This window comes from Hoplias malabaricus, chromosome 7 (assembly GCF_029633855.1).
Source record: "Hoplias malabaricus isolate fHopMal1 chromosome 7, fHopMal1.hap1, whole genome shotgun sequence".
In the NCBI taxonomy this organism is placed as follows: domain Eukaryota; kingdom Metazoa; phylum Chordata; class Actinopteri; order Characiformes; family Erythrinidae; genus Hoplias; species Hoplias malabaricus.
This window is the reverse complement of record NC_089806.1, coordinates 38,073,206-38,085,762: the sequence shown is the minus strand read 5'-3', so window position 1 is coordinate 38,085,762 and position 12,557 is coordinate 38,073,206.

Here is a 12,557-nt window from a genome sequence, read left to right as displayed (position 1 = left end):
AGTGACTGGATAATGATTGTAATTGTGGAGGCAGGCCAGAGGGGGAGTCTGTCAGAGAGGCGAGATGGAAAACGCGTGAGTCATCCACTGCTAGATCACTGCACATACAAACCTCTGGGCCTACATTCACCAAGGAAGTCAGAGGAGGCAGAGTAGGAGGGCTAATCTGGCCTCGGCTTTGGTCACCGTAATCACTGTGAAATGGGAAGGAATCCGAGGCCAAATGATGTATGCATATTTATGAGGGAAGCCTCTGCTTTTCTCTCACTTTGCTTTCAGCCCTTGGAACGGAGTATAATTTAACCTTCAACCTTACTCCACACCTCTCGCTTTGACCCTAAAGGAGAAGAACAGACCCTCGCGGAGTTTAATATTTAATAAAGGAACCGTGAGGGCGGCCTACACAGGAGAACCGAGCATAGATGGGGCATTAGCAATGCTTTGCAGAGTCAGTTCACGCCTTTAAAGCTCCTGTGTAGGTGCTTCGACCTCCTCTTTATCACTCGCTGTCGTGACAGTTTCAGTCTCAGCTTTTCAGCTTTTGAAGTGAAATATTCAAAATATAAAACCAAGTGTTGTTCAGAGATGTTATTTTTTGTATAAAATTATTTAAATAGCTTTGTTTGCTTCAAAATAATACAAGCATCTCCTGCCATGGGTGTTGAGCAGCACACACTGAGCTGTGTGTGGGAGAAAAGTGAGGGGGAGAGCGAGCAGTGGGTGGCATCATGTCTCCCATAACACATTGTTTACTGAGGAAGTTTTCATGTGTTTTTCTGTTGATTTCATTTTGCTGTATATTTTTCCCGTTGGTCTTATTCAGGGCAGCATGTTTGTGCGAATGTGCCAGTGTTCTTGGTACAATTCTCTCCTCGGGTCGCTGTGAGGATTATGATGTGTTCTCCCAGTGCTGGCATGGGTTTCCTCCCACAATCCAAAGACACACATGTTGGTAGGTGGATTGGCCATTTAAAATTGTCCACAGGTTTGAATGTGTGAGTGGCTGGGTGAGTGTGTTGGACTGTGATGGACTCGCACCCTGTCTAGGTTCCTTCCCTACACACAATGATTCTAGGTAGGCTTTTGTACCTAGAGACAGAGATCAGAACGAAAAGGATAGAGAAGATGAAAGAATGAACAGCTGCATTCACATTCTCTGTATGTGTGTTTATTTTTGGCGCAAGAGGTGTTCCATAAGTTTTCTGTAACCGCTAATCCACTTCAGGGTCACGGTGGGTCTGGAGTCTACACAGAATCATTGGGCGCAAGTCAGGAACACACCCTGGAGGGGGTGCCAGGAGGGTCACACCTATAGACACCTATAAGGTCACACCTATAGACACACCTATAGACACTTTTGGAGTCGCGAATCCAACTACCAACGTGTGTTTTTGGACCTGAGCCCCCGGAGGACACGAGGAAAACACACCAAACTCCTCACAGACAGTCACCCGAAGGAAACCCACGCAGACACAGGGAGAACACACCACACTCCTCACAGACAGTCACCCGGATGAAACCCACGCAAACACAGAGAGAACACACCACACTCCTCACAGACAGTTACCCGAAGGAAAACCACGCAGACACAGGGAGAATACACCACACTCCTCACAAACAGTCACCTGGAGGAAACCCACGCAGACACAAAGAGAACACACCACACTCCTCACAGACAGTCACCTGGAGTGGGACTCAAACCCACAACCTCCAGGTCCCTAGAGATGTGTGACTGCGACACCTACCTGCTGCACCACACAGCTCTAGGGACCTGGAGGTTGTGGGTTTGAGTCCCGCTCCAGGTGACTGTCTGTGAGGAGTGTGGTGTGTTCTCCCTGTGTCTGCGTGGGTTTCCTCTGGGTGCTCCGGTTTCCTCCCACAGTCCAAAAACACACGTTGGTAGGTGGATTGGTGACTCAAAAATGTCCATAGGTGTGAGTGTGTGTGTGTGTCTGTGTTGCCCTGTGAAGGACTGGAGCCCCCTCCAGAGTGTATTCCCGCCTTGCGCCCAATGATTCCAGGTAGGCTCTGGACCCACCGCCACCTTGAACTGGATAAGGGTTACAGATAATGAATGAATTAATCATTCTCAACACTGCAGTGACACTGTGTGTTGTGCTGGTTTGAGTGGATCAGACAAAGCACTGCTACTGGAGTTTTTGGAGTTTAATTGGCTACTGTAATGTGCTTCTACCTGTCTCTCCTCTTTGTTTTGTCTACTTTCTTGCTGTTTTACATCCCTTGAATGCTGGGCCACAGTTTTGCGCTACTTTAATCATGTCTACGTTGCAAAAACACCATAACGGACAGCCTTCCACCAGTCAGTCCACACAGCATCATCTCAGCTCTGCTTGGTTTCAAGGCCTGTCTGTCTGTGTTAAACACAACACTTGCCACATGTATCAGGGCACTCTCTTTATTCGGTGCAAAAGGTCAGTGGAGGCTGCCTTCTAATATGACCTGCTTGAAGCTTGTAATTATATCTGCCTCTGATAAAGGTCACCTGTGACCTGCTCTGCCTGTAACCAAGGCAACAGACATTTTAATGGTAAGCTGTAGCAGCTCATGGGAAATGTCCAGCACCAGGGGTTGGGTCATTTGTGTTAGTAACTCTCCCTCTGCTTCTCTTTCCTCCTGCCAAATGTACCTTTCAAAACGCGGCCATAGTCTAACACCAAAAGTTTAGTGCAGTGGAGACCCTCAAACCCTGCTCTGCAGTCGTCTCGTGTGGGTCCTGATCACAAAGATCAGACTGAATGGAGGGGAACAAAGTATACAGAGCAACAGATGGACAACAAACTGAAAATGTAGAATTTTAAACTGTACCTGTACGGTCAGAAAAGCTGATACAATAGAGAAGGACTTTATTTAAAAAAGGTCATAGAAAAAATAATACATTGCTGTGTAAATATCACAGGAGGAAACCCACGCAGACACAGAGAGAACACACCACACTCCTCACAGACAGTCACCCGGAGGAAACCCACACAAACACAGGGAGAACACACCACACTCCTCACAGACAGTCACCCAGAGGAAACCCACGCAGACACAGAGAGAACACACCACACTCCTCACAGACAGTCACCCGGAGGAAACCCACACAAACACAGGGAGAACACACCACACTCCTCACAGACAGTCACCCAGAGGAAACCCACGCAGACACAGAGAGAACACACCACACTCCTCACAGACAGTCACCCGGAGGAAACCCACGCAGACACAGGGTGAACACACCACACTCCTCACAGACAGTCACCCTGAGGAAACCCACGCAGACACAGAGAGAACACACCACACTCCTCACAGACAGTCACCCGGAGGAAACCCACGCAGACACAGAGAGAACACACCACACTCCTCACAGACAGTCACCCTGAGCAGGAATCGAACCCACAACCTTCAGGTCCCTGGAGCTGTGTGACTGCGACACCTACCTGCTGCGACACCGTGCCACCCTTGTTGAGAATGACCCACCACCCAAATCGTACCTGCTCTGTGGTGGTCTTATGAGGCTCTGTAAATTAAAGTGTGAATGCAGAACAACAGATGAATCGTAATTACAGATGTATAAAGTGCTCCTAAGTTTGGGAATTTCTGATTAAGTGTTGATTTAGTAAATAAAAAGTTTACTCTTCATTTGCTGAATTTAATATATTGGGAAATATGTAATAAATATAAATTTATTAAAAAGCCATATTCAACTTTATTACCTATAGAAAATATATTTACTTAGAAATCAGCACAATATGTAAGCAGTGACTATAAATACTGGGGTGGACTCGCCCCCCAGAGACTTGAGACTCTTCCTTTCTGCTCCATTTTGCCTCATTACTGTCGCCTTGAATCATTTCGCTACAGTATTGACAGTTATTCAAAACATGAGAATTATAAATATTAATAAGAAGAATGACATTTATGGACCATTCTGGATGAATTCCGCTCATTTTTGGAAAGCCATGCTTTTATTATGCACTGGAATCTTTCATGAGAGATTGGCCTGATGTTTGCAGAGCTTTTCCCTGAGAGATGAAATACAGTCTCCTCCACAATTTTTGAACCCCCTGGTACCTGGTAAAGAAGCGTTAAAAAATCTTATAAAAACTCAACCTTTTGATGAACTGGTGTAACCTCACACTGTGAAAGTGAGACAAAATCCAACCTTCAATTGAACCATGTTTTAATATTCTAAAAAAGAAAAGGCCTTATCAAAAACATACATTAATTAATTAATTAATTCATTCATTCATTATCTGTAAGCGTTTATCCAGTTCAGGGTCGCGGTGGGTCCAGAGCCTACCTGAAATCATTGGGCGCAAGGCGGGAATACACCCTGGAGGGGGCGCCAGTCCTTCACAGGGCAACACAGACACACACACATTCACTCACACACTCACTTTCACTCACACATTCACACCTCTGAAAACCTTTGAGTCGCCAATCCACCTACCAGAAACCGGAGCACCTGGAGGAAACCCACGCAGACACAGGGAGAACACACCACACTCCTCACAGACAGTCACTCGGAGGAAACCCACGCAGACACAGGGAGAACACACCACACTCCTCACAGACAGTCACCCGGAGGAAACCCACGCAGACACAGGGAGAACACACCACACTCCTCACAGACAGTCACCCGGAGGAAACCCACGCAGACACAGGGAGAACACACCACACTCCTCACAGACAGTCACCCGGAGGAAACCCACGCAGACACAGGGAGAACACACCACACTCCTCACAGACAGTCACCCGGAGGAAACCCACGCAGACACAGGGAGAACACACCAACTCCCCACAGACAGTCACCCGGAGCGGGAATCGAACCCACAACGTCCAGGTCCCTGGAGCTGTGTGACTGCGACACCTACCTGCTGCGCCACCGTGCCGCCCCCAAAAATTTACAATATATTTTAAAAAATACAGTTACAGTAGTTATAGCCAGCACTAGAAATCATTAGACACAACATGCAAAGCATCTTTTTTAATTAATAATGTGTAATGTCTAGGAATTTTTTAGCTGTTTCACTGTGACAGCACCAGTCAAATGTTTGGACACGCCCATTCAGGGAGGGTTTCCTTTGTTTTGGGCCATTTTCCACATGTCGTGAATGGACATCTTCTTCTTCAACGGTTTTCCTTTGTTTTTATTTTATTATTTCATGGAAGTCATTAAATCTATGAAGGAACACGTGAAATAAAAAGGTTTTAAACAAACCAGAATATGTATAATATACTTTTTATCTCATTATATAATATTTTAGATTCTTCAAAGTAGCCCCCTTCTGACCGTAACTGGGGTTGTGCAGAGGTAGGGGCTGGTACACAGCTCTATACAGTGCTCTATAACAGCCCTCTTCCACCAATGACTAATGAGAAGACGTGTCCAAACTTTTGACTGGTACTGTATATATGGTGACACAGACATCAGATTCCCTTAGTCATGCTTCATGGGAAGGACATGTTAATGGTGTGGAGCTTCATATGTCTATTACAAAGAGCTATTCACCTGAAAATCCCTGTACCAACTGTTAAGACGATAATTAAAAATGACCAAACCACTGGAAGTGTGACAAATTCCCCTGGACGACGTTCATTTCACCTCCACTCACTTTGAGGAGATATGTAAGACATGCAAAAACATTCCCAATTACAGTAAAATAAGTACCGTCTTGGGGTCACCGAGTCTCCAAAACCGTAGATGTAGGGACTGTGGTGTTTAAAACAATTCAGATATACCTGCTAAGGAATGTATTTACATATATTCTAATTGGATGTAAATCATTAACGGCTCATTGAGCATCCTGCACCATAAACATCTGCATGCAGGGAGGACGCACCTCAAACGAAAGCCTCCAGCCTCTGGCACAGCTTTCCCCATGGATCCCCAGACGTATATTTGTGTAAACCTCCCTTTTGTGTTGCTGGGTCTCCTGATGAACATTTTTTACGTTTTCTGCTTGGTGTTTCCTCCTGGAGGAGACATACACATCAAGCAGCCTTTGACGACCCTCCTGGCGCTTACGGTCTTCTCCACCAGTTTGTTCCAACTGAATCTCATCTTCTACCTGAGCTTGAAGCTGATGACTGTGAGCCAGAACCTGAAAAATGCTGTGGATATATGTATGTCCTACTCAGTTCGGATTAGTATTCCCTCCAGCCTGTGGCTCAACATTTTCTATTGCAGCCAGATCGTCCCCCTCAAGAAGGCGCCTCTTATCTGGCTGAAAAAGCACATCAAAGCCATAGTGTTCTTTCTTCTCATGGCCACCAAGGTATATTTCTTAGTGTACGTTATCCTGGATTTCCTGTTGAATTACAACAACGATCCAGTGACCAATTCATCCGAGTTCAACAACAGCATTGGGAACAATTCCTTTATTCCTTGGCTCCCTAAAGACACAATCAATCAAGTTCTAAACATCCTGGATTCTCTTACGATGGTCATGGCTTTGCTGAGCTTGAGCATGATGCTGACAGCCACTGGTGTCACCGGACGGTACCTCTATGAGCACATCAAGAAGATGAGCAACAGCGGGGTGTCTCAGCTTCTCTGGAACCAGATACGAGTGACAATCACTGGCTTCATACAAGGATTCCTCTACCTCATCTGCTCGGCAGGCATATTTATCGATATGTATTGCAGGTACCATAAAGTGACCCTTGATCAGGAAATCTGGATGTGGACACTCTTTGATCTCTACTCACTGGCTACCACCATAAACCTCGGAGTGGGTCAGTCTCTCTTCAGGCAGAGAATTGCTCAGCTGTGCCAAAGGAACGGACAAGTACCTTCTGTTTAAGTAGGAACCTTAGATCACATTAGACGAGGACTAATATGGACCTAAATATAATCCTAAATAGGACATCCCTGTGATTCTGCCCTTGCATAGCAAGGAGGATCTCCAGAGCTAAAGCACACCAAACAAACACTCCACCAAGTTTCACACTGCAGCTGTCTTGGGAATGGTCAAAAACAAACAGACAAACCAAATGGACCAGTATCTAATAATCAAATGCATGTTTACATTTGTTTGTTTGGGGTGCTGTGGTATAGCGCGATTAGCCCTGGTAGTTTTACTTGTGAAACCTCTGCAGGACACGTAGGGGCATGCATTGTCTGCACTACAAGGATGTCTTTCATGGACGACTGCACTATTTTGTGGGGTCTCGGGTACTTGTTTTTCATCTTAGCGCTCTCTAAAATCTAAAGTCTGTTCCTTTCCAAATAAACTTCTTCAGAGTTAAGGATGTTACCAACTGAGTTTCTTCTTTCCATGATTTTATGGATTTTGTGGCATGTAGATTTCCAGAGACTGCATCACGGGGGGCGCTAGGGTTATTCCACTGCATTCTACTGTGTGAGCAAAGGGCATTCTACTGCCCTTTCTTCCTCAGGAACTGTGGTTGCTTCTGGAACTAACGTTGTACATTTTATGAGTTAGTTGCTGGGCTCAGGCTAGTCTCACATTTAATACTACTGCAGGAAAAGAAGTTTGACTACAAGTTTGATACACAGAAGTGTGTTTATGCATATGTACAGAGAGCCAATCAGAATGCAACTAGCAGAATCTTGAAAGTGAGGCCAGCTTAACGTCCTAAAGGTATCAAACTCTCCATCCACTTGTGGGTGGAGTGTCTGTGGCTGAGGCCAAGTTTGTCGGGTTATGAAAGCAGAAACATTGCTCCTATGTTGCTCTGTAATGGCTCAGGAGACGTAATGGTGATTCTCCTGAGATTTCTTAGGAGAAAAATGAGACAAAAAAGGGAACAAGAGACACATAGCAGATAAAGGTGAGGCTATAGCTTAGAAAGAGACTTTTCTTTGAATCTTTGAGGTCAGGTACTGATGGTGATAAGCTGTGGGTCATAAACTGCACTCCAGCTCACCACAAAGGTAAAGGATGGTGCCTTAACTTTGTTCAAAAACGTTGTTGAGCATTTGTCCACCATCTTTTGGCTTTATGGGGTTTGTTTATGTACCAATCTCTGCTTCTTTACACACAGGAACTCATCTTTAGTAATCAGTGCCCAGTAAGATAAACAGTCTTAAATATCAGTGTGAAAGCTCTAAACCTTATTTAGCATTCTAAAAAAAACATGTGGTGAGTGTTGAGTGTGAATATGAGGAAAAAATTAAAATCCTGTGGTTTCTGCTAAGAATTGGTGGGCTCATAACGATCAAACCAAAGCGTTTTGCATTGAGGGTTTGGGTGTGGCTTGTGTGTGCATCCCTGTTGGATGCAACATGTAAAAGACTTTGGTTAAATTGCCCATATATTCGTGTTTCTTTGAGAAAATACACAAATATTTTATTTGCCCCCTGTTGTTGCACCTTCTCGTGATTTAGGAACGCTGTATGGTACATTCTGGACATGGCTGCAGCTTGAGAACATAGTGGTGGTCAGGTACAGAGGTTGGATGAAAGATTTTAGATAACAGACATCACTCCAACTCAGTGTGTTCTGTTTGGTGGATTGTAATTGTGACTGTTTCCAAAGTAGGAAAGCTTTGCTTATAGCCTTTACTTATAATTTCTACTGTGGGTGGTAGCTCTTTCCGCATTGTTACTCCCAAACTGTTTTTGAGGAGTGTGGTGTGTTCTCCCTGTGTCTGCGTGGGTTTCCTCCGGGTGACTGTGTGTGAGGAGTGTGGTGTGTTCTCCCTGTGTCTGCGTGGGTTTCCTCCGGGTGACTGTGTGTGAGGAGTGTGGTGTGTTCTCCCTGTGTCTGCGTGGGTTTCCTCCGGGTGAATGTCTGTGAGGAGTGTGGTGTGTTCTCCCTGTGTCTGCGTGGGTTTCCTCCGGGTGACTGTCTGTGAGGAGTGTGGTGTGTTCTCCCTGTGTCTGCGTGGGTTTCCTCCGGGTGACTGTGTGTGAGGAGTGTGGTGTGTTCTCTCTGTGTTTGTGTGGGTTTCCTCCGGGTGACTGTCTGTGAGGAGTGTGGTGTGTTCTCCCTGTGTCTGCGTGGGTTTCCTCCGGGTGACTGTGTGTGAGGAGTGTGGTGTGTTCTCTCTGTGTTTGTGTGGGTTTCCTCCGGGTGACTGTCTGTGAGGAGTGTGGTGTGTTCTCCCTGTGTCTGCGTGGGTTTCCTCCGGGTGACTGTCTATGAGGAGTGTGGTGTGTTCTCTCTGTGTCTGTGTGGGTTTCCTCCGGGTGACTGTCTATGAGGAGTGTGGTGTGTTCTCTCTGTGTCTGTGTGGGTTTCCTCCGGGTGACTGTCTGTGAGGAGTGTGGTGTGTTCTCCCTGTGTCCACGTGGATTTTTTCCGGGTGCTCCGGTTTCCTCCCACGGTCCAAAAACACACATTGGTCGGTGGATTGGCGATTCAAATGTGTCCATAGGTGTGAGTGTGTGAGTGAGTGTCTCCCTGTAAAGGACTGTTCCTACCTTGCACCCAGTGATTCTGGGTAGGCTCCGGACCCACCGCGACCCTGAACTGGATAAGGGTTAAATACAATGAATGAATACTAATAAATATTATTATAACTTCTGCTGTCTCAAAAAACAGTCTCAATAGGCCAATGTAAGGGTTTTGGGACACTCTTGTATTCATTCGGGTGCAAGGCAAGAAAATACCCTGAACATGGTGCCAGCCGAGTCACAGGGCATCACACAATGCCCCAGTCACTTGCACGCTCGCACCTGTGGACAATTTTGCATACGCAAACTACATACCAGCATTTACTTTTGGACTGTTGGAGGAAACCAGAGCGTCTCCCATTCAGACATTGGGAGACCACATCCAACTCCTCACGGGCAGTGACCTGATGAAACCTGATGACACTAGCTCTTAGACCACCATGCCGCCACATCACACACAGGGTATATTCAGACTGTATTTGTGTCCTCATTCGGGCTGTGAAGTACAGTGCCTTGTTACCTTTTGAAGCAGTAACGAGGTTTATGTACTACTTTTCCATTTCAGTGTTCCACGATATTGGCCCTTTAAAAACGTCCAGTCATTTCCACAATTCATTTTGACAGTTCATGCGCCGTGGCTCATACCTCATCCTCCCACACTGCTGAGAAGTTGTGACGCTGGACAGTCCAGCTAAGGTGGCACCTCGACAGTGTCCTGCACACCGTTGTAGAGGGTCAGCTAACCTTGTCCAGTTCCTCGTCTCTCAGCGGCAATGATATATGACTCATGGCTCAGACAGACTGATAGCTCGTTACCTGCTAATGAATCACTGAGCAGAAACTTGGCCGTAACACCCCCTTAAAAATGAAGGTGTCAGAAAGACTTCTCTGGAGCAAAGCCTTTGAAGAACCACTTCTGTGTCCTGAAAGAACCTGAGTGAATGCAGGTTGCTGTTAGCTGATAGCGTCAACAAATATATTTACGTAATATCACCGTCAAAATGACTGTCATTTTACATGAGTCTTAATGGACATTACTGGAGTCCATTTTGGACCAGTGTGCTGTTCTACAAAGCAGGGTTCATGAGTTAGCTAGATAGCTTAAGCCCAGATTTGAGGACTGTCCATTAGAAGTGTTCTTAAGCTATTATCCTATTGGATACACTTGATTCGTTTTGACATTTTGACAAGACAGTGGTGATAACGTATACTGATAAAACTTGAGACAGTGCATTACACTGATTTTTTCACAGGGAAGTGAGTTTTACGCACTTTGAGGTGCTTCGTATTGTTCCAAAAACACCCTTCCCTGTGAAAAATCGCAGTAACACAACCTCTCGTGGCTTATTCCTTAAATAAAAAAATGTAAAAACCAGAGGAAAAGTCACACAGCTAACATTTCTCCTAAAGAATGATCTTCCTCACCCAATCTCGGCTAATTTCAACATAAAGTAACAGATTCAACTGGAGTGTTTAAGGTGGAACCTGTCATCTCTCAAAACCAGTGCTCTGTAAACTGCTTCTTTGATTATAGTGGAGGGACTCTGGGTTCGTCATTTTCTGTCACAGTTAGGATGAGGTGGTCTTTTCGCCGGATTTCTCACTTGTAATACACTTCACTGAGGCTCTTATGGACAGACCGGTGTTGCTACGTTACAGGAGGAAGGTGGAGTGATACTTGGGAAGATATCAGTAGATATTGGCACTCATAGAATGTCCCTCAGACAGTCGCACTACCAGGTTATGGAAGGTTCAAGGTGTCAACACTTGAGCACTACACTGTAATCTTCTGTGGTCTTATTTCTTCAGTTTTTCAGTTCCCAGTTCATCTTTGACTGCTTTCTTCAGCATCTGCCTGCATCCTTACTACTGTTTGTTTTCTCCTTCTGACTGCTCCTCACTGCGATGATTAATGGATGTCCTTGGAGATGAATCGACTAGTCTTTGCAATCCCTAGTGTAAACATCTTTAAATTCAAGCTGAACTCAAAATGGAGTGTGTTTATCTTGTTAGGTCATGTACTGTGTCATAAAGCACAGTTTATTGTGCCATAACATTTAAAACACATCCCATACTACATTCAAGAATGTGTTATACCTCAGATATTGACACTAGGCGTGACACTAGGAGTAATAACGTGGCATGGGTCTGCAATGCCCCTGTCAGATCTGCTCCCTGTGATTGGAATGGAACTGAACGTACCTCGCAGAAAGAAACAGTGTGTGTGTGTGTGTGTGTATTTCATAACCTCGAGAGAAGGACACACTTTTACAGAGACAGTTCTTCTCATGCTGCTTTTTTCATCCCTCCCTCTACCCACTCACGCTTATCCCACAATCTCTTTTCCTGTAGCTCCTTTAGAAACTGAAATCATGTTGCTAAGTAACAGCTAAAGAGTAATTACCGGCATCTAGGCGGTTTTCCCTCTTTTTATGGGTCATAGCAGCTTTTCTATTTTCTCTGATGATACACATATACACACTGCAACAAGGGACATGGTCACACTCACTATCGCACACTCACACATACACACACATAAGTTTGTTTCTGTGAACTGTGGGGACATTAAATAGATCTCTATTCATTACCCTTAATATATCTGTACGTACTCCTACCCTAAGCCTAACTCTTACCCCAACACTCACCCTAAGCCTTTACTTTCAAATGTAATGATGTACACAGTGGGGACCAGCTTGTTGTAATAAGTCCCCACAATGGAACATATTCCCTGTACGTCACATCACACACCTGCAGCCATACACTGACACTTTATAATTGCCTGGCCACTTGCACCCACACAGCCAGAATACCTGCAAGAATGTGATATTCCCACAGATGTGAAAACACCCCCCACCCCTGATCTGCTGGGTGGTTTGTTTCTCTCTTTTTTAAGCCATGACGCAAAAAGAGAACACATTCCACACATCTCTCTGACTCATATACCTCACTGACTCACATATTTCCACTATGAGGGATTCTCTTGGTGATATCAGTGTGTGAGTGGAAGTCATCTAGTTTTACTGGACTACAACATTAAAGCAGAGCACATGGAAAAACAGCCAAACTGGTTACATCAGTGCGGTTACATCACTGAAAACCCAACTAAGGTCCAACTGAACTGGAATAAACTCAACTGAATCGAGGTGTAACCCATCACTGATTTGAATTAAAAACAAATAACTAAGTTTAA